Source organism: Canis lupus, chromosome 21 (assembly GCF_003254725.2).
Source record: "Canis lupus dingo isolate Sandy chromosome 21, ASM325472v2, whole genome shotgun sequence".
Lineage (NCBI taxonomy): Eukaryota > Metazoa > Chordata > Mammalia > Carnivora > Canidae > Canis > Canis lupus.
Window position 1 is genome coordinate 18,442,592 of NC_064263.1, and position 24,551 is coordinate 18,467,142.

Genomic DNA, 24,551 nt, shown 5'->3' on the forward strand with positions numbered 1-24,551 from the left:
ATATAGTTAATCTCGAAAATAATAGAAATAGAAGCTATAGTTTTCCAACTGAGAGAGAGAAAAAAATGAAATGTTATAAAGAGTCCATCTAAAGAAAGGAACAAAAGAGAGAACAAAGCATATGGAAAGCAGAACCAACAAAAAAATGAAACATAATGTGGGAGCTACAATTCTATATATACCAAAAAGTGGGAAATGAGAACATAAAGTGTGTTGTGTACTTAGCCAAGGTGTTATAGTAGTTTTCCATGGAAAATAGGGAGTCAATGAATCCTGCAATTGTATCTCTATCTTCCTGTATAACCATGAATTATTTATAGGCAATTCTCTCTGATTCATCTGTGTATTCACATGGACAACCACTTGCTGTGGTGATGTGCCTCAATGTACTGGAGACTTCAAACTTAAAGAAAGTTCTTTGAATGATGATCAAGATACTTAGCCAGATTGACTGCCTTTTTGAAGGAAAAAGCAATCTTTCTTTTGGTCCTTATTTTTGAAATTATCATATGCATAGTATATGTAAATAAATAAGTGATTTCTTCTTCTAAGATCTTACGTATTTTTTAACCTACTAAGTAAGGATTTCTAAAGGACTTGCACCAAGATTTTGCAAACAAAAACATAGCAGCTTTATTAATAATGAGAGTAATACAATAGAACTAAAGCAAATTAACTTGGTGGAGTATTCACTATGTTTAAAACACTATGTTAAACATATAGTATTTCTTTGAATCCTCACATGTGCTTCCTATGTAATGTATACTCATTAATCACATTTTATAGATGAGCAGCTACAGACCTTGAGAGATTGAATGTTTCTTTAAGGTTATACCTTAAGGAGGGCTAAGCAGGAATTTAAACTCAGGCATTTTGACTTCAGAGTTTGTCTATTATGCTATAATTTTTCTCATGCCTTCCCAAACATACCCTTCAAGTTCAGTGAAAGTCCATTTGGCTGTTTTTATGTTGATGAAGTAAAGAACATTTAGACAATCAAAGAGAAATGGCATTTTATTTGCATAGTTGATGATAATAACGGCAACAAAAAAATTTCTAAGATCCGTTTGTTTAAAATGCACATATTCTGTTGTTTACTTTGGATAGTTTTGTGATTGTCATTAAAAGACAGCTCCTTTATCTCTCAGCCCTCAGTTCTCTTTGGACACCACTCTTTACTAGGAAGATAAAAGTAATGTTAAAAAGAAGCTCCCTGTGAAAGATCAAGAGTGGCATTTAATCATTTAATCAACAGTATTTATTAGCAACCTCTTCTCTGTGTGAAATTGTGTAGGCTCTGGAGAATGTAATAATAAAGCTCCTCTTCTGAGGGGCTATACTGATTGGCAGAGGAATAGGAGGAAAGCAAGCAAGTATACTCCCTGGCATGGAGTCAGCATTTAGTAAAATTTGCTTGAATGAATGAATGAGGAAGAAAGTGTTAGGGATATATTAATTTCATAGGGCTGCCTTATCAAAAAGTACCAAAAGATGGATGACTTAGAACAAAAGAAATTTATCTTCTCAGAGTTTCGGAGGCTAGAATCTTGACATCAAGGTGTAGCAAGGTGTCCTTCTGAAGGCTCTAGGGGAGGATTGTTCTTTGAATCTTCCTAGCTTCTGGGAGTTGCCGATAGCCCTTGGTGCTGGTTGACTAATAGATGCATCATTTCTTTTTCTCTGTCATCATGTAATGATCTCCCTGTGTGTCTATGTTTAAATTTCTTTCTTTTTCAATGGATGGTAGTCATTGGATTAGGGCCCATTTTTAATTGGTGTGAGTTCATCTTAATTTGATTACATCTGCAAAAACTATTCCCAGATGAGATCACATTTGTATTAGAACACAAACCTATCTTTTTGGGAGACATGACTCAATCCATAACAAGGTGCTCTGGAAAAGTTTTGTAGAGGACAAGACCTCCCTGCCCCCGCCGCTCCAGTGTGTGTGTGTGTGTGTGTGTGTGTGTGTGTGTGTGTGTGCATGCACACATTCACTTGTGTCTGTGTCTATGTGCTTAGGTATACAGAATGGCAGGGGATGACTTCCAAAAGAAGATGCAGGTTAGTTGACATTTGAAAAATAAGTGAGGTTATCCTAGGAAAGGATAAGGAGTAAGGCAGGCATTGCTGGTATCTGAGAAGCTGTATCTAGCAATGTCATTGAGCCTCAACCCAGGAAGTCATCAATGTGTAAAAAGAACTAACACACAATCTGTTGTTGTTTTTTATTGTTTCAGTTGATCCTCTTATCCCCGATTATATATTTAGTTTTTTCGCATCTAGAAATCTGTATGTGAGGTTTATGGTGATGCTTTGGCATGAACTTTTATGAACCTCATTTCATCAAGAAGCCCATAGTACTGTCTCAAGTTCTGAGAATCAGAAATGACAATGCTTGCACCCTGCTAATAATGAAGACACTTTCATGTTGAAAGTACAGATGTTACTTTTACTTTCATTGTTATTTATTAGTAATTGTGCCAAACTAAAATGAATGGTCTTTTGATGGCTTCAAGTGAGAAAACACTAAAAATGAATCACAAGTACAAAATATTCAAGATAAAGTACGGAACTGCAATAACATCAAGCAATTCATCTAATTATAATTACTATAATTTTAAGTAGCTATCAGCCTTCATGTATGGATTTCAAACATCTTTGACCTGAATGGTCATGTCTTTGGTTAATGAGAGATTATAAATGTTACCATAAATTCTACACTTAAGAGAAGCCTGGGTAGCTCAGCGGTTTAGTGTCACCTTCAGCCCAGGGCGTCACACTGGAGACCCAGGATCAAGTTCCACGTCGGGCTCCCTGCGTGGAGCCTGCCTCTCCCTCTGCCTGTTTCTCTGCCTCTCTCTCTCTCTCTCTCTGTGTCTCTTATGAATAAATAAATAAAATCTTTAAAAAAAAATTCTAAACTTAAAATATACGGGTTGCCTGTTTAACAGTATCGATTTGAAATTGGTAGAATAAATTATGAATAAATCTATAGTATGAAAGAGTAATCCTCCATTAAAGAATTTTTTTTATTAAAGAATGTTTTACAAGAATAGTTAATAACATAGAGAACTGTTCATGATATATTGTTGAAATTCAAAACACCATTCATTGTGTATCTTAATTTTGAAGTAATGCATAAATGAAAGAAGACACTCCAAATAATAAAATATTATAAATAGTTTTTAAAAATGTGTTCCAAATTTTCATATTCATGGCAAGAATAACTTGCACTTAAATAAATTTAAACACTTCAAAATACATTTAAAAAATGAAAAAACAAAAGAAATTTGAGACAATTTTTAGTGAGTTCTAGAACTCACTGTGCTTTAAATGCAGAATGCTGCAATGCTGTGCTTATAAATTTTAATAACCAGTTTACTAGAGAATAATATAGATGTTTATTATTATTTCACTGTTATATACAATGCCAGTTTATAAAAAATAGCTTCATATACAATATTCTTTATTGTATATTTCACATAACCATTGATTTTTACAGAACACTTTCTTTGACATTTGCCAAATGCCTATATTTATAGACAATATATAGTGTTGAAAATAAGTTTAGTTCAGACAGAATTGTTAGTTAACATTCTGTTTATATTAATAAATAATGAAAAAGTGAAACAATTAAGTCGTCCTATTTTATACTATGTCCATTACACAGAAACAATAAATGTAAATAACTTCTAGAACATAGATAATAGTAAATTGTAGTAAAATTATTATGGAATGATGAGTTTTGAGTATTCATTACTATATTTGATTTTAAAATTACGTAACTCGATGTGAAATAATGGCTTGCAAAATTTAGCAAAAATTAACTGATTTTCACAAGTTGGTGCTAATTGGTTTCAGCATACCACTGTATAGGAGAAAAAACAAATACAGATATGAAAGACAGAATTTAGGTAAATCTTACAACTAGTAGGCATCTTTGTTTCTTTGGTTATAAGAATGTCATGAAAACCAAAAATATTCATACAATTAGTATATATACATATAGTAGAAAATATCTCACATACATGAATCTATTTCTACCTGGAAACTCCCCTTATATAAAATTCAAATGCACAAATCTATATGTGTGCATATATAATGTATGTATAAATGTGATGTAAATATATACACACATGGACATTTATGCATATACATGTATGCATATATCTTGCTAAAATTTTATGAAGTTTATGAATATTAGCTGAGTATCCTCCATTGTGCATAATCAGAACAATAGAGAGGCTAGGGCTAGAAATAGAAAAGGAAGAAAAAGAGCAGACCGTGATCTGGTTTCTTATACCCTTTCTTACTTGTAAAATGGGATGATAGTGATAGAACTTACTTTACAGGCTTGTGGAAGTGATTAAATGAGTTAATGTAGGGAAAATGCTAAGGATGGTGCATGACACAAAGGAAGAATGTTAGATGTTAGTGGGTGAGTTTTTTATTATTATTATAAATTTGATTTTTTTTTTGGAAAAAAATCTACACTGACATTGCTATACATTGTATTTTTCATATACTCTGATTATGTTTTATCCAGAAATACTGGATCAGTTTGAACTTCCATTGGCTATATATGAGAATATGATACTCCCTTAATATTCTGTGTTTTCTTTTTATCTTTTCAATTTTATAGGTAGAAATCATATTTAATTTTTGATCTATATTTTTATTATCAAAATGATGTATTGTGTAATGTTTATTGGCCATTAATAATTCTTGGTTTACAAATTACTTTACCACATCTTTGCCTGTACTTCTATGAGAATATAAAGATTCTCTATGATTTTTAGGAATTTTTGTGTTAATCACATAAAAATTATTACATGTGATGAAATTTTTTTCATTTTGTGAGTTTCAGTTTTATTTACAAAACTTTTGAATGTGAGAGTTGTGCCCATTTTAAACAGTAAGATCAATCAGTATTTTCCTGTGTTGTTTGTCTTTTTCCCTTTGGTATGTTCCTTATAACTGACCTCCTCACCCTTAATATTGTAGGAGTACAATTTCTATATATTCTAAAGTGTCTGAAGGCTTTACTTTTTTTACATGTATATTTGTATTCAAAATGTATGATGATGTATGGTGTGAATCAAGTTAATTTTCTTCAAATTTGCATGAATCCATACATTGACAATTCTGTTCTTTCCTGATTGCCTAAAATCTTGTCTTTATCACTTATTAGACCTCCAAGTATAATTTTCTTTTTAATTTTCTATTGAATTTTATTACTAAGCCAGTTCTCTACTAGTTCTTATCTGTGTGCTATTTTTGAAGCTCCTGTAACTTAAGTATAGAGCAGAATATATAACTCTAAAAGCTGAAGTGCAACAGAGTTTATGGTAGGTTAACACAGTCTCACTATAATTTTTAAAAGCAGTTCACTTTATTGCAAAGAGACATGGTTTTTGAGGCATTTTTATGTTTTTGGCATTGCTTTGGTCTTGGTTTTATTTTTATTCCCTGAAAAGAAATATTCATCTAAGTTAGTAAATGATGATTGAGTTTTGGAAAATAGACATGGGCGTTACAGTGACTCGCAGCATCTGTTAGGTGTACCTCTCACTTATGTTATTCACATTTAATGTTTTAATTGCATAGTAGAATATTTTTTTGTGTTAAGTAGATATTTCATCTCAATAGAGTTTTATTTTTTCTTCCCTCAGTAGATATTTTAAGCTAAAAAGATACTTTTACATTTGGCTAAAGAGAGATAATTAAAACTTGCTTTAGAAAAGCAATATGGTAAGGATAATTCTGCTTTATAGACTCCCAAATTATCATTTCTTATCTCAATGAATTAGTCTCAGAAGCTTTTAATCTAATTAATCCTTAACCAAGTATAACATCACAGGGTGATATTTTGTGTGACTGCCAGTGTGCATGGATTTAATTATGGATTTGCAAACAGCTTTAGATAAAATCATCTCTACCTGACCTATGCCTACTCTGGGTTTAAAGTAAGGAACATTTCAGTTAATTTAAATATCTTATATTAATTTGTGTTGGTGTGTAGTGCATCTGTGTTCATGCACATTTATTTGTTTTTTATTGCAAAATTTGCCTAGAACTCCTGATACATTTTTCAGTATGGGGTAAATTAATCTATGTGAGGTGATAGAAAGACGATGTGTCTGGAAAATAAGAGACCTGGTCTCCACTTTTAGCTACTCTGTTTCTCTGGGATTTATTTTCTTGAAATGTAAGAAGATTGTATATCTAGAACTGCAAACTCTAATAAACTGTAATTCTAAATTCAGTGATGTGTGAAATTTATTACAGAAAGAAAATTGTTACATTCTTGACTATTTATGTCTTCCATATATGGATCTCGGTTCTAGAACTCTTGAACAAAGTTTGTTTTGGTCATTTGGGTTTTCAGATATTAAATCTAGAATTGTGAATTGGGACTTTTGATAACTGGACACAAAAGAACAAGTGACTCTGAATATATATATTCAAAATGTAGGTGTATTGCACTATAATATTAGAATGAAATTTTTAAAAATTGGAAATTGAAAAGACATTCATTTATCATTGTACAAGCTGCATATATAATACATTATAAGAAAAAAATTAAGAATGAAAACTAAATGTTTAGAGTGTAGCTGCTATCACTGATTAATTGGGGATATATATTTATTTATTTATTTAATTTAAAGAAGAACTATATATAGAGAGAGCAGAACTATTAAAAACATCTGCTACACAAAATCATTATAGAGGTTGAATTAAACAACATACATAAAGTTCTAACTAAGCATGGATCTTGGCACAGAAGAATAGTACTTCTTACTTTATTACTTATCTGTGCGACATTTTATTATAGAAAATGTCAAAAGTATGCACAATAGACCTAAGAGAATAGCAATCCCATATGTCCATCATTCAGTTTCAATAGGTATCAAGTTGTTTTGTCCCTACTCACTGAACATTATCTTGAAGCATTCAACAAACATCATAACAATTTATCTGTAAACATTTAAGTATATTCCTCTGAATAATAAGTTCTTTTGTATGCAAACAACCTAAATAATATTATTAGATCCACTTAGCAATACATTATTGGCAGTAATTTATTAAACTCAAGTTTAAACACAGTTTTTCACACTAGAGGAGAAAGTAAAAATGGAAGGGAAGATGATCATTACAAATAAATCCCTATTTCTTTTCATATTATGTGTATGCATATATATTTTTCTTTCTGTTTTATTATGTTTTTAAATGGGTTATTATACCTGAATCTCAGAGTACAGGTGATTAATGAGCCTAGACTGGAGGCTATAAGATAGCAGAGGAGTAGGGCAACCCTAAGCCTGACTCTTCACTTGAACACAAATAGATAAATATCAAATCATTCTGCACACCTAAGAAATCAATCAGAAATCTTAAAGAACAAAGCTTCACATCTAATGATCTAGAGCTAAAATACTTCCTGACTCTTAGGTCAGTTTCCTCCCTATTCTACACTAATATGTGTATTTTAAGAACTGATAAATTTCCCACTATAAATAAATACAGTTGATTCCACTATTTGTGGTAGTTATGTTCTGCAAAATAGCCATGAACACTAAATTAGTGAATCCTGAACCATTGTTCCTAGAGGAAATACAGGCTTAGGCGCCTACAAGCTTCTGTTTACACACATTTTTTGTCACCAATTAATACATTACCTTGTTTTATGTGTGTTTCTGTTTGAAGATATTGCATTTAATATATATTGCTGACCAAATTAACATTGACCACATGGCCGATAGTATTATAACTGATGCTGAACAGAGCTTCTTGGATACATGTGTTTTGTCCACAAAGAGAATGACAGTCTTCTTATACTTAAGAAGTATGTACTTAGCACTATAGCACTACCCTCAGGGCCCATTTTAGATAGTGAAATTACCAGAAAAAAAAATCACTAAAGTGAAAACGCAGAGTGGCAGTAAATATACTGGGGCTGGGGGGGCGGGGGATGCAGTGGCATGTTTCTATATTTACAGTGCAAGTGCTGAAAAAGAAAGAGCATTGCTTTGTTTGACCTCAGGTGAGAACTTGCTTGTCAAGCAACTCAAATTTTTCACCATTCTGCACATTTATGGGAAAGATGATGAAAACCCACAAGTGTTGACTTGGGGGCTTGAAATAAAGTTTAGGAAGTGGGCAAATTTGCAAATATTAAATCCATGAATAATGAAGATTGATTTTACTTGCATTTATATACATGGATACATTTAGAATTTGAAAATTAACCTTGGAGACTAATTATAGAGAATTTTAGATTATGGAGTTTATGGGGCAAAGAAGGGGACAAAGTATGTGGCAGAACAGTAGCACATATGTTTTCAATGCAGTATTCAATGAAAAAAAGCAAGCTGAAATAAAGCACATGCAGAACTTTTGAGTGGCATGCATGAGTCTGTTGATAAGGATGGAGCTGGGGTGTCCATAGCATGGTGTGATGGAAAGAGAATCTAAAACTGCTCTGTTGAGGTGTTCTGACCTACTCTGGCATATTATTAATCACTGAAGAGATAATATTATATAATACTGTGGCTTACACACCAGAATTGCACTTTCATTTCTGACAAACTAATATGTCATGACTACATGGAGTTCACTATCTTGACTTCCAAGTTTTTATTCTTCAGATCAGAGTGAACATGTAATTTTCAGTGAGACCAAGAAAATTTGCATGATAATGCAAGAACTGCTTAGTAAGTCAACAAATAGTAGAGGAGAAAAACAGTCAAGATAATAAAGATTTTTTTTTCCATGAAAATATTATAGCTTCACATATATAACTGAGGATTAAAATGAAATAAACCTTAAATAAAACAGACTACCTTCTGACAGCTAACTTTTGGAAACTTCAGTGGTGAAGCCAAACCCAAAGTGACGGTGGCCTTCAGACATAAGGTACATGGATATAATTCATGAACTTCCTTTATGTTTCGTAAAGTTATCTAGGAGAAAGAGCAGTGGTCATGCAAACTGCTCCAGATCTTAAACAAAACTAACTTTTGAACAGAGTAAAATTTTGAGTCCAAAAATAGAAAACATGAAGGAGGTGACTATTAGATTGATTAATTCCAAAGGATTTTGCACTGATGTTTCTGTTTCATGGGGTGACAACTTGAAAATGTTGAAGATGTCTTCCTGGAGCTTTACAAAGGCTCTATACTTCACTAATCTAATTCTTTGGTAGAGCCATTAATTTTGCCTAGAAGAATAAGGGGTGTTTTAGTTCATAAAAAACTCCACAGTCACAAAGCAGCAACTTGATGTGATTAAAACAAGCTCTTTCCATGATAGGTTCAGCTGAGGAATTTGGATAAATGCTAATTCTGTGATTTTCATATTTCAGTGATTTGGGTCTCTTATCAGTTCCCATTATGCTAACTTTTTCATGAAAATGAGAAGAAAATGAGGGATTGCAGTTCAAGTTTCCTCTTAATGTGATGGCTGCCTTCTGTGAGAGTCATCAGTAAGTCAGCACACTCAAATTTTGAAAACTGACTAGAATCCATAATTATTGATGTCTGAAGCCCATACTCTTTTAATGACCTGTGAATGCTCCTTCGCTTTCACTCAATCAACAGGATTCCCTGTGCTTCTGTTCTTCATTCTTGAAACACTCCCAAAAGAGAGGTAGTGATTTGTCCAGGTCACTTATGGTCAGCAGGAAAAACTTGTTTCTAGAATATTCCGAATACTTAAGAAAAGTAGAACTATCTCTATATGATGGTATTAGGAGGTGGAGCCTTTGAGAAATAATTAGGTTTAGATGAGGTTATGAGATTAGAGCCCCCATAATGGGATTAATTTCCTTATAAGGAAAAGGAAGAGACATCAGAGCCCTTCTGCCAAAAGTAGACATGGCAAGAAGGTGGCCATCTGAAAGCCAGGAAGAGAGCCCTCATCATGAACCAAATCTGTCAGCACTTTGATTTTGAGCTTTTTAAGGTCCCTTAGAATAGTGAGAAATAAATGTGTATTGTTTATGCCACCTAATGACCTAATGGTCATTTGTTATAGCAGCCAGAGCTATGACAAACAGCAATAAAAATAACACAACAGTAATTATAATGTATCCCATATACCATTTAGGAGAATTCTTTCTCTGTTGACCCCACCACCCAAGTTATTGAATTAAGCCTCTTCTCATTTCACAGATCATGGGAAACCAAGTATTTTCTCCCAAAGTTTGTTCAACTTCTCTGTTGTTTCATCTTCTTGGCCACTCTGCGTCCTGGACTCCTATTTCCACACTCCATCTCTGTGATGCTATTCCTTGTCCTTATGCAATTTAGCATTCCTTTGTATATAAAACAGAAACACAAATCCACTTGAGTAAAATATTTGTGGGCACGATTGACTTTACTGAAGTTTTTTGTTGTTGTTTTGTTTGTTTTGTTTTGTTTTTGAGGGAGGGGAATGCTGAAATAGGAATAATGGTAAAGCAATGCAAACAATATTAAAATCCCTATTAAACATATTATTTCTAAAATTTTGTGTATGAACACCAAAAATTTTTACTGTTTACATCAGTTTTCTATGTCTGTTACAACAAAATACCACAAACTTAGTGGCTTAAAACAATGGATATGTATTATGTCATGGTTTATTTTTTACTTTTTATTTTTTTAAAGATTTTATTTATTTATTCATGAGAGACACAGAGTGAGAGAGGCAGAGACATAGGCAGAGAGAGAAGCAGGCTCCCTGCGGGGAGCCCCATGTGGGAATTGATCCCAGGACCCTGGGATCATGACCTGAGTCAAAGGCAGACACTCAACGACTGAGTCACCCAGGCATCCCTATGTCATGGTTTAAAAGCTAGAAATCCGGGGATCCCTGGGTTGCTCAGTGGTTTAGTGCCTGCCTTCTGCCCAGGGTGTGATCCTGGAGACCCGGGATCGAGTCCCACATCGGGCTTCCTGCATGGAGCCTGCTTCTCCTTCTACCTGTGGCTCTCTCTCTTTCTGTGTCTCTCATGAATGAATAAATAAAATCTAAAAAAATAATAAAATAAAAGCTAGAAATCCTAAATTAGTATCACTGAGCCAAAATCAAGGTATCAGCAGGGCCACATTGCCTCAGTAAATCCTCAAGGTAAATCTATTCCTTGCTTCTCTCAGCCTCTGGTGGCTCCTGATGATATTCCTTTGCTTATGGCCACATCACTCCAACTCTACTTCTATTATTATATTATATATTCATCTCTGTGTGTCTAATTTCCTTCTGCCTCATTCTTACAAGGACATTTGTGATGACATTAGGGCCCAGGCAGATAATTTAGGATTTATCTCCATGCCAATATCCTTAATTTAATCACCTCTGCAAAGACTCTTTTCCCACCCTTTCCCTATTGGGTACCATTTACAGGTTCCAGACATTTGAATCAGGCATCTTTGAGTGGTCATTATTTATCCTACAGTGTCACATCTAATTCCAACCTATCCCCATTTTGTTACTTCTTCTCTCTGTTCCCCCTGTTCTGTTTTAGCAAACTCTTTCTTCCAAGGAGAGCTAAACCCTTCTCCATGTATTTCACAAAACAAGTTTACTCTCCTCAGTCCTTAGAGTTAAATACTCATCTGTTGTGTACTTATCAAGTTACTCTAGACAAAAACAAAACAAATAAAAAATACAGGAATAATAAACAAAAACCTAGGGGTACCTGGGTGGCTCAGTTGGCTAAACATCTGCCTTTGGCTCATGTCATGATCACAGGACCCTGGGATAAACCCTTACATTAGACTCCCTGCTCAGCAGAGATCCTGCTTCTCCCTTTCCATCTGCCCCTCTTCTCTTTCCATGCACATGTGCACTCTCTCTCTATCTCAAATAAATAAATCTTTTTTAAAAATTAAAAGAAAAATAAACAAAAAACCTATCTTTTAAATATATTTTTTATTGAAGTTTGATTTGCCAGCATATAGTATGACACCCAGTGCTCATCCCATCAAGTGCCATCCTCAGTGCCCGACACTCAGTCACCCCATCCCCCCACCCACCTCCCCTTCCACTACCCCTTGTTCGTTTCCCAGAGTTAGGAGTCTCTCATGTTTTGTCACTCTCTCTAATTTTTCCCACTCATTTTCCCTCCTTTCTCCTATCATACCTTTCACTATTTCTTATATTCTCTGGTATGAGTGAAACCATATGATGATTGTCCTTCCTGATTGACTTACTTCACTCAGCATAATACCCTCCAGTTCCATCCACGTCGAAGGAAAAACATATTTAATGGAAACCATGACTACTACAAAGTGAGAATTTATTTTCATATTATTACAAAAGAGTTATTTCATTTTACTTATATAATCTCTCAAAATGTCATGACAGTTGTAAAATAACTGGAATATCTTAATATTCTCATGACAATTCTTTTTTTAAAAAATTATTTATTTGAAAGAGAGTGAGCAGGAGAAGGGGCGGGGGGGGGGGTGGGGGGAAAGGGAGAGAAAATCTCAAGCACACTTTGTGCTAAGCATAGAGCCCAAATGAGGGCTACCATCCTGAGATCACAACCTGAGGTGACGCTAAGATGCATAAACAGCTGTGCCACCCAGGCACGCCAATATTCTCATGGCAATTCTTAATGGAATATGCTTAGTGTCTGTATTTTAAAGATGAGGTTAATTGGCCTCAAAACACAGGGTGACTATGCAATTTATATAGCTAGGAAGGGGAAGAGCTAGAAGTCTAAAGTAGTACTCTCTGTCTCCAAGGCCTCATTCTTAATCACTAAGCTTTACTGCCCCTTGAAGTTCACTTTGATAGTCTATAAACAGAGATAAAAGTATTGTTAATCAAGTATTAGGAATCCCTGGGTGGCGCAGCGGTTTGGCGCCTGCCTTTGGCCCAGGGCGCGATCCTGGAGACCCGGGATCGAATCCCACGTCGGGCTCCCGGTGCATGGAGCCTGCTTCTCCCTTCTCCCTCTGCCTGTGTCTCTGCCTCTCTCTCTCTCTCTCTCTGTGACTATCATAAATAAATAAATAAATAAATAAATAAATAAATAAATAAATAAAAATTAAAAAATAAAAAAAATAAAAAATAAATAAAAATCAAGTATTACATGCAGTGTTAAATAAGGTAGTTCAGGTAAAAATAATACATGAGTTATAAAACTCTACGCAAAAGTGGCCACCATAATCTCCATAATCACCATCAATTCCACCATCACTACAGCCACCACCACTATCAATAACACTATCATCACCATCAGTACTAACATCACAATCATCACTACCGTCACCATCATCTTCACTACTAGTGCTACCACTTTTACTACAAGCTCCACTATCATGAACACAACTGCCACCATCCCTATCATACCTCCATCAACACCAAAACTATCATCTGTATCACCACTGTTATCACTATCATGACCACTACTAGTACCCACTGCTAGTACCATGACTGTTAATACCACAGATGCATCCTTCTTGACTATAAAACATGCTGTGAGGTTTTGCTGGCTTTATTGGACAGGCAAAGTCTATATCCACACCAAATCCATTAAAAAAAATCCTGCTGGCACTCCATTATTGTCACATCAGTTAGGCTACAGATTACTTGAAATACATTTATCTCTGGGAATAAGAGAGATCAGTGGTAAAGTTGACGTGTCTACATACCTAAGGAGGTTTGAAGCTGTGAGTAAGAAAGCTCTCCTTTTATTATAGCATTGCACAGGGCTAAAAAGTGAGTTGAATGTGGCTTAGGATGCTGCAAATAAAATTGTTAGTCTTTCTTCAGAGAGAAAAAAGGATAAAAAGCAAACAGCATAAATAATAACATTTGCTAATCACTTATGAACTCTGTCTTTATAACAACACTATATGATTGGTATTATTTACATTTTACTAATAAATGGACTGAAAGTAAGAGAACTAAAGTTACAATACATGGCAGGGTGGGATTCTCTGGTTTCAGGACCATACTTTTATGTAACTTATTTCCTCATAGGCAGGAGGAAAGAGGACATTTAATATAAAGACTTAATAGGTATAAAAGCAAAGTCAGGTCTTTTCATGTGCAGCTCTATATTATCAAAATAAATTTGTAAAATAGGTATTATTATCTCTATTTTTTAGTTCAGAAAAAGGATATTTAAAGAAATTGTTACTTGTTCAAAGCAAATCAGCTGATAAGAGCCAGAATGAGGATTCAAATTTATAATACAGTATTCTAAACACTACGCCACCACATACCCTTCTTCCCCTACCCCAAACTTTTGAGATGTTAGTGCTTAGTGCATACATATTTAATGGGAATTGAGTCAGATTGTTTTATAACGTAATTTAAAATATTATTTGCTCAATAGCCACCTAAAGTTTCATTTTCATGTTATAGGCAGTTTTGTTTGAGCTTGTTGTTGTTTCTTTGCTTTTATTTTATTAATTACTTGAACTAATGTCAGTTTATGTTGTATAAGCGGCTGCAGGTTGATCACTCAATAACACACTCTATAGATAGTCTGCATTTAATCCAGCATATTTGAAATTTAGGACTTTGTTATTGTGCACATTAAAATAAATTAACTAGTTGGCCTTTTGAGTCAATATTACTAATTGTCATAATTATTTAGGTCTTTCTAACCCTTTTTAAAAATCCTGTATTGATTCTAAATACTATTCTTTATGTGATTATTATCTAATGTCTTGGTAAATGCATGTATGGACATTTATCTTGAATATCTATTTACTTAGAGTAAATTTACACTAAGTAAAAGGGAAGATAAGTCACTTAAAAAAAGTGCTACTACTAATGTATATACGAGATGAAGTCTAAGCAAGAATTTACTTTGCCTTGTATCCTCAGTGTTTGTTCATTGTGTTCCTTTTCTTCTACTTTCACTGCCACTGACTTTTAGAGACCCTTACTTTTATTCAGGTAAAGTCCACATTATTACTTAATATTGTCCTTAGATGTGTTTGGACTCAGAATGATAGCTTGATCAAGATGTATGTTCTAGTGAACCTTCAGGTATGAACCTTCTGTGTGTAAAAGAAGGGAATGATGATAGAGCTGGAATAGATACTTGTGTTCCTTCTTCCTGTACTGCTGATGGTTATTTAAATGCCAGCTGTCCTGACATAGGCATCATCTTCTTTGTTCAAGATACAGAGAATTCTATCACAGATGATGTGGATGATGATCTAATGAACAGATTATCTAAAAACACTAAAATTAGTGATTCCATAAATATAGAGATCAAATGACGTCTAACTAATTTTGTACATGGAGAGGGTGGTACATATGAGAGGATATATGAATCTATTAAACCTAATTTTCAGATCCTTTCCTATCCGTATACAGCCATTAACCAGGTAGAAAAGAGCAAAAAAAGAAGGAAAATTAATTCTAAAACAATTTTATGTATATGCTAGTTTTTAATTTTCACATTGCCCCTATTAAATAAACAATAAACTACAAACGATAAACCAAAGCTGAGAGAAACTAAATAATTTCTCCAAAATCATCACTTAGTAATTAGTCAAGCAATTGTTTAATGCTATATTGGGTTGTTAAAAACAAGACAATAGATCTAAAATGGAGTTGCTTATGCTAAGCCCCATGTTACAAAACCAAGACATAATTACTGTTTCAGCTCTCCCAGAAATGGCACCTTAAACCAGATAATCAAGGATCACCTGATTAGCATTAGTTAGGTAATCTGTCTGGTGACCTCTCCAGTTCCCTAAAGGAAAGCAACCTTACATAATCAGATAGCTTTTTGCCTATTGTAATTTCCATATTCCTGCTCTTTTCTCCCTACAAAAGGCTTTTATTTTGTATAGCAACTTAGAGCCCCTTTCGGTGTGATAGATGAATGCTGCCTGTTTCATCAATCATTGAAAGAAGCCAATAAGATCCTTAAAATGTACTCAGTTGAATTTTGCTTTTTAACAGATTGATTCTCAAGCCCAATTTTTTTGCTGTACCAGTGCTCATTCTTTTTTTTTTTTTTTTTGGATTTCATAGATGAGTAAAGAGATTTTTTTAAAGAGATTTATCATACATTGCATTTTAAAGAGTAATGATATTTTTTAAAAAATATATATTAGAAATCCCATTTAATAAAAAGATGGAGTTTTAATAAAAAAAATTAGCATAGACATACATATAGAACAAAAGTAGTCATTTCCAACAAAGTGTAGTTGGAAATCTCTCTCTCTCTCTCTCACACACACACACACACAGACACAGAGACACACACACACACACACCGCATCATTCTAAAATTTATTTTCTTCATATTTCTGAAAATTTTCTTGTGGATCAGTATTTGGAAACCACTACAGTAGGCTAATAATTGACTTGGGACAATTAGCCAAGTGCTGTTCCATTTAATAGCCACCCTTTCTTTTGGATTAGCCACTAATCAGAGGGTGCTGTTGTACTAGTCCAAATGACTGACTCCCTGGGGCCCTGTACTCTTATGCCCTGTGTTTGTTTACATATAGGTCAATTCTGTCTTTAAAAGTGTTCATTTTTCTTGGGGGTGGAGGGAATCATGGAAGAGGGAGTGAGCAGCCCTCCTTTTACCTACCTCTTTAAGAATGATGGTCAGAGTGAGAGTAGAACTCCTGCAATTAGAATTAGAAATGCCAGCTTTCCCCTCTGGTTTATTGGGAGAAGGAAATAAAATTTGCCAAGTGCCCCACAGAGTCTCCCAATGTGAAGTCCTATTTCAAATACTTACTGCCTGCTGCTATCTGAATTTCCATTTAAAAATAATTATCAAAACCATATGGGTTAAAAGGGTTGGGGGGAGTCTCAAAATGGAAATATGTAAATTGCAGCAACTTTGGCCTTTTGCATTTGGCTAAGTCTCCCCCAAGCCCAGAACTTCCCTCTGTGCCTTTTGCAGCGTGGGTTTCCATGCTGCTACCCCCACCTAGGCATAGGCCACCCCTTTCTCTCCTTGTAATCCTGCACTACAGCTCTTAGTGGTAAACTTTGCTCTCTAGGTCCTAGTGGCTCTCTTCTCAGAATCATTTTAAGCTCTTCTCCTCCATGAGAAGTTGTTCCTACCTTCTGGGCCTACCACCAGGTAAAACCACAACTGACTCCTGTGTAACCCCAATGTGTCCTGTGTTAGCCTCAGTCAAAATCACAAACAAACAACCAAAAATCTTCTCACAAATCCATCTGGCTATTTGTTGTGACTGTGACCTACTTGATGGCAAGGAATAATTACTCATCTTTATAACCCTAGCAACTATGTGTTACTTCACATATTCAGTACATGGTTATTGAATGAGTAGAAGCTAACAGAAATTTGATTTAAGCTGTACAATAATTATATAATATATACAACATAACATATACTATATAATATTTAGTATATAATTATACAATAATAAACTGACTTTCTGGAATATATTTTAAAGGATTTATTATGAATCCTCAAACCTACTATTAGAAATCATACATACAAGGTTTTTCACAAGCCATTTAAATATATGTAAGATATTAAGACTATTTCTGTCAAAAAACAAAATTTAACTTAGTAAATTTTACAGATCTATGGGCTTTATTCAATGGTTCATGAATCAGAGAGCATTCCATCTAGTAAGTAGAAAGGAACACCCAACAGTTGTATAAAATGAAACACTTTCATGCAGAAGGGGTGGGACAAGGGAATTATACTAATAAAGAGCTAAGGTGGCAAGGTCACCATTTTTTAGAGGATAACAGGGGTCTATCATGTGTTGACCAGTTAATTTTAATCAACTTAAGACTCCATTCCTGGGAGAGGCTGAAACTGTAATTAGGTTAAGTAATGATTCTGGGGCTTGGCATATGCGATTCCATATTGGGCCTTGCCTTATTTTTAACATTTCTAACTAGACTTATTTATTCCATGACATAATATTTTTGGGTTAGGGTTACATGACTTAAAAACAAAAACTGGAAAGACAGTAATAATGAGTGTTAACCAGACGCTTGTTCCATAATGATACTAATATCTTAATGTTTAGACATTGTGAAGGAATAGCTTTGGTGAGACAAGGACTACTTTTAGAGACTTCAAAGTAACACTATCAAATTTATGTATATTGTAATGATACTATGAATTTTAATATAAATTTCTGACTTTTTCATATAAAATCTTACCACAATTTATCACTTGGTGGGTGATTGTTTTTATTTAATGTCCTAAACATAGATTATGTCTAAATCTGAATTAATATAAGTCCACATTTATCAATACGTGGCAACTAATCACCTGAAATGTGGCTAGTCTGATACAATGTTAGGATGAGATGTATGTCAAGTTTTGAAAATTTAGTAAAAAAAAAAATGTAAACCATCTTATTAACATTTGTCTTATTATCATATGGTTTCACTTATAAGTGGAATATAAGAAATAGTGAAAGAGAACATAAAGGAAAAAAGGGAAACTGAGTGGGGAAAAATTAGAGAGGAAGACAAACTGAGAGACTCTGGGAAAAAAACAAAGGGTTGCAGAAGGGGAGGTGGGTAGAAGCATTAAGGAGGGCATGTGATGTGATGAGCACTAGGTATTATAATATATGTTGGCAAATTGAATTTAAATAAAATATTTAAAAAACTTGATTATATATTAAATGATAATATTTAGACTATATTGGGTTATATAAAAATTAATTTCAATGGTTTACTTTTAATTATTTTTTAACATGGCTACTAGGATATTTAAAATTACATACACACCTCACATTTGTGAATTAGGTTGCATTTCTTTTGGACAGTGCTATTCTAGATAGGCTATGTAAATGGGCCACCTTCTGTGACTATTGGTGTGTTGTCCTTGAATCTTGGGTGCAAGCACATAGAGTGACAACATTCAATATCATTAACACATGCCTATGTTTATTTAGAATCTATTATGCAGCAGAGCCTGTGAAAAGCAATGGAAATGCAAGTTTGAAATAAGCAGTCACGATTCCTGCTGTCACAATATATAACATAGTGAGGAAGACAGATATTAAACAAAGACTTATTTGAATACCTAATATGACCAATGTGGTGCTTGGCACAGTAAGAGATATGAAGAAGTACATAAGTCAAAGTATCCAGCTTCAAAGAATTTTCAAAGTAGTAAAAACATCTCCTAATAAAAAAATGATAATATTCATTCCGTAGTGTATTTTTTTCTCTGTTGATATTTTTCTCCTTGGATATTTAAAACAGTCTGTATTTAACCACAGCTCTTTTAGAAGTGATAAATTCTAAGTATCTAGACCTTTGCCTTCCTCACTGTGTACCTTGGTGATTGAGCTGGTTGTATTGAAAAGATTGCTAGAATGGGCATGCAGAATCCTGAATGTTAGATGTGTCTTAGTCTTGAGTTAGCTATGCTATCTTAAAAAAAAAGAAAAAAGAAAGAAAATAAAAGTAATTTCCTTCTTTCAGCTTCATAACCTATTTCTGGTGAAAAGGGGTTGTTGGTCTAGGTGATTTCTATGTTATTTAGAATGTTTGTTGCCCTAACTGGAAGCCTCAAATTTGGTTAGTTGTTGGAGGTTTAATTATGGGTCCAATGAATTAAAATGTCCAAAATCCCTCCAATCTCCAAAAATATGCAAGGTTTGGTCCAGCAGCTTAACCAGGGACCAAACTTCCCTCCCTCTCTCCATCTGCCTGCTTCACTTTGAGACTCATTGGTCCTCAAATGGCTGCCAGCACCTTTCTGTTTATACAACCAGCATAAGAGTGTGGCGTTGACCTCAGCATTCTCAGTTCAAGTTCTGAGATTCTTCTTAGATTCTCTGGTTGAGGAACTTAGATGATAATGCCCATCCATAAACCTAGCTCTGCAGATAAAACAGTCCCCTGATGGGCTTAGTTTAGTTCTCATGTTCCATCTATGGAGCCAGGAATGAATTCAGTTTCTCTGAAATCATGTCGACCGCTAAACAGAAATTGCAGCCATTGTCAAGGTGAGAGGGAGGAGTGAAGGCAACCCACAATGCTCCATAAGGCACCTGCAAGATCTTGATGAAATTATGTTCATTCTGTGCTACTGCATTATCTCATCTACAAGATGATGAGAATACTGTCATACTTAGTCCATGCACGGGATTACCATGAGGGCAAAACAAAAGAGCCAGTGTGAAGGTTCCTAGCACAAAGCCTAACTTTCAGCAGATATTTACATAAAACTTTTAGACACTCATTCATTCTATTTGTCTATGAGGCTCTAAACCCCTCATTTCCCCATTCCTCACTGTATTTGTCCATAAAATATCAATATGAAAGCTTCCCTTTTGGCTTATTCCAAAAATTCTAATGAGAATTCATGGGTAACAAATGTAAATTCTGTGAAACTTTTTTATGTATCAACATAATTTCATTAATTCTTTTGGAAGCTTAACTGCATTGGTCTGGGTGTTTGTTTTAGTGTGACTTAATGTCTAACGATACATCAGTTTCCCTACATTGACTAATTGCCATTTCCAGCAACACATCCTGAGAAAAATGTTTTCACAATATTCTGCAAACATGCACTGATTTCTCCCTCTGAACTTCCTTGTAAACAACTTATCAAGCCTTCCAAATTCAGACTGTCATTAATAGAGTAGAAACAGTGTAGTAATTTTTTTGAACTGCTGATGTAGGGTAAACATCAAACATAAACACACACTCCTTTCTCTATATCTGTAAATGCACTGTAGATACACAAACATGTGATCCAAATCATATTGTTACAAAAATAACCTGAAAGTGCACGTTCATTTTCCTTGAATTCTGTAAATCAGCTTCAACTACGCATATTACTACCCATGGTGATTCTATTTCAAAATGTCTTTGAATTCATCTGCACTGAGATGACCTGACACCTCTTTAACTCAATATGTGCAAAAGGAAACTCAATTTTATCTCTCCCTTACCTGATATTTTTCATGTTGCTTATTTCTATTAATGAGACCTCCATCCTCTCAAGTCTTAAGGCCTCAGAACTATCATTAACACCTTTCTTTTTCTTATAATAATATCCTATCCTATTACTTTAACCATTATATGTATATATATATATATATATAACCACTATTATAGGATAATATCCTATCTTATTACTTTAACCACTATATATATATATATATATATATATTATAACAAACCTATTTCCGTCTTGTCATCACAATTGCTACTTCCCTGGCATTTGTCAAATGAATCAGTGGATCCAGTTTCATGAAATGCCTGTATCTATGGCTGTTTGCTAATAGATCTTCCTGAATGAATCCTGAAAACTCTGCTTAATTCATCTTTTATTTTTAGATTTTATTTATTCATGAGAGACACAGAGAGAGAGAGAGAGAGAGAGAGAGGCAGACACAGAGGCAGAGGGAGAAGCAGGTTCCATGTAGGAAGCCTGATCCCCAGACCGTGGAATAACGCTCTGAGCTGAAGGCAGATGCCCAACTGCTGAGCCACCCAGGCATCCTGATTCATCTTTATATTCTTAGCATTTAGCACAGTTTCTAACATGTAGTATATGCTCATTAAATATTAGTTGAAGTGACATTTGATTTATCCCAGTGCCCCCAGTTTCTTTGCATTCCAAATCAAACTGCATCTTGCTATCTGACTAATTTCCTCAAGCTACAGTTCTGTTCATATTACTCTTTTAATAAACACAATAAAAGGTAGCATTTGTTTGTAGCATTTGTTTAAAGCCTACTGTTTCAAGGTTATTCTTCTCAATAACCCTCTAGCAAGCTATCATTTCCATTTTCACTGAAAAAGTTGAGGTACAGTGAGGGGAGGACACAGATTGAGCTCACATAATTTTCAAGGTGTAGGTATGTGTATAAATTCACATCTGTGTGACTCCAGAGATTGTGGTTTCCACCAGGCTATTTTGCCTTACTCTGCTCAAAAATTTCTGTAATGCCTCTCTAAAATGGTCTGCCCTTTTAGGACAAGAACAGATTGTTAAAGATCTAGATTATGAGTGTCTACTGAGGCCTTGTTATTCAGAGTGAGGTGGGTAGAACAGCAGCCTGCCATTGCTCAGAGCTTGTTAGCGATCCTGAATTTCAGGCTTTAGCCCAGAACTACTGAACCAGAATCTCCATTTTAACAAGATCCCTCAAGTGATTTGTAAACACATGGAAGGTTCAGACTCTTATTTCAGGAAAACCCTGATCACTAGGTACTAGCATTGATTTACCAAAGGCAAACCTAGTCATGCTAACCTCACCTCAGCTCCTTCTTTCATAGGGTTATCGAAGACATTGCTTAAGGAGATAGGGTGATTTTAGCCAGGTGTTATATACCTATATAGAAATACTGTAATAATTCAGGACATTTTTAATCATAATAGTCATTATAAGTTGTAATCACATATTTTGACATTGATTATTTGCTTATGAAACTGATAAGGCTAAAAGTTCTAATAGGCAGGGTGCCTTTATGTTCTCTGCACCATTGTTTCCCCAGCACCAAGCCCAGGACATGGTTGGGGTGCAATCTACTTGTGCTGAATAAATGAATATGGTATTGAATAATGACCTTGGGGACAAAACTTGGTCAAAATATGTGGGGTTACTGATAAGAATATTTTAGGTAAGGGATGAGGATTCAGATTGGAGGGAAATTTCTAGTGTTGTGTTACATGTCTCACTTCTGTTCCACACTTATTCTATCATTTCATCTAAGACATTCCAATTATATTTCCTAAGTTTGTACTTATGATCACCCTGGGGAAAGGTTGAATATGTTAGAGGACAAATTAATGTCCAGTAAGATATTTAAAGACTGAAATGATGGTATGACTTATAACATGAAATTTAATGTAACTAAATATAATAGCATGCATTTTGGTGCCAAAGATCAATGAAAAAATGGAGGAATTGTGGCTTTAGAAACATAAGTGAAAACACAGTTTTATATGGTACAATATCATTCAAAATAGTGGCATTACTCCTTATAAAAAATATCCTTTATATTATTATAAAGGATGAAATAAGAGAAGTGGAGCATCCAAAGTGAAGAAGATTGTAGTTGCCTATTTCAAGGCTCAATGAACTTTTCTGAAAAGAGCTAAATAGTCAAATTCTCATCTTTGTAGTCCATAAGTTCTTCTTTATCACAACTACTAAATTCCTCTGTTGTCATGGGAAAGCTACCATAGGTAATAGGTAAACAAATGAATAATTGGGTTCCGATAAAATTTTTTATATACCCTGAATTTTAATTTCATGTAATTGTCTGAAATACTCCTTTTAAAATTTTTTTTCAACTGTTTAAAAATGTAAAAACCATTCTAAGCTCATGAGCCATACAAAACCAGGCTAAATCTGGTCTATAGACCAAAAATTGGCAAACACTGCTCTACTCTATTATAGTCTGTGTCCACTTAGAATGTAGTTATTAGACACCTCCCATTTGGACAGAGAAGGATAAATTGTTAGGTCTTCAAATGAGAATGAATCATTCCAATAAGACTGAAAGGTACTAGGGGCACCTGGGGGACTCAGTTGGTTAGGTCTCCAAATCTGGATTTTGGTTCAGGTCATGGTCTCAGGGTTATGAGATCCAGCCCTGCATCAGGCTCTGTGCTCAGCAGGAAGTCTGATGAAATTTTTTTTTTCTCTCCCTTTACCCCCTCCTCCATTCTTGCACACACATGCTCTCACTCTTTCTCAAACAAATAAATAAAATTCTTAAAAAAAAACTAAAACAAAACCTGAAGAGTACTGCTACATGAAGAAAGTAAAAAGAAAATGGCATAACTAGTTCAGGAAAGGACTTTTTACAAAGGACTTTGTACAGCATAGTTGCCACCTTCAAATAATTGGAAGTAAAATTTTAAAAAATATGAAATAGAATTAGAGAGGCAGTATATCATTTCATCTTCAGGTATAGAATTTAGATTCAGAAAGGATTGAATTCATCATGGAATGTGTATGATATTTTGAACAATATACTAAGTATTTTCCTGCCCACACTCCTCACTTATAAATAAAAGAAAATTATAATACCTATCAATTAAATTAGCCTTTGTTATGTAAAACAAAAAACAAAAACAAGCAAAGAAACAAAAACTATTGCACCAAAACTTAGCGGCTTGAAACAATAATCATATATTATTTCTCTGAATTCTGTATGTAAACTTTGCTATTTTTGCCTGGACTTCCACACATGACCACACATGGCTACATTCAGCCAAGCATCAGCGAGGCTGGAATGTCTTCAATGGATTCACTTAATATTTGATAATGTGCTGACTATTGGGTAAGGTACCTGGGATCTTCTCCTTGTGCCTGGGGCCTCTCATTCTCCAATAATGTAGATTGTTTTTTTATATGATGACTTCAAGACAAGATTCTAATAGAGCAAAGGAAGATCCTTCAGAGACTTTAGAGACCTCAAATACAAAATACACATAGTGTCACTTCATCACATATCTTTCAAAGGAAAATATGGGATTAGTCCAGATTTAAGAAGATGGGGAAAGAGCCTTCATCTCTGGATGATAGAGCCAGAACAGTTAAATTGCAGAGGGTGTGTCATAGGGATTGGTCATTAAATATGATCAT

General features: G+C 34.4%; 1 protein-coding gene across 1 annotated transcript in view; it reads left to right on the plus strand.

Moving 5' to 3' along the window:
* The window catches only part of TENM4 (teneurin transmembrane protein 4), a 2,722,049-nt gene that overhangs the window by 714,683 nt on the left and 1,982,815 nt on the right, over positions 1–24,551 (plus strand). The window lies entirely within an intron of this gene.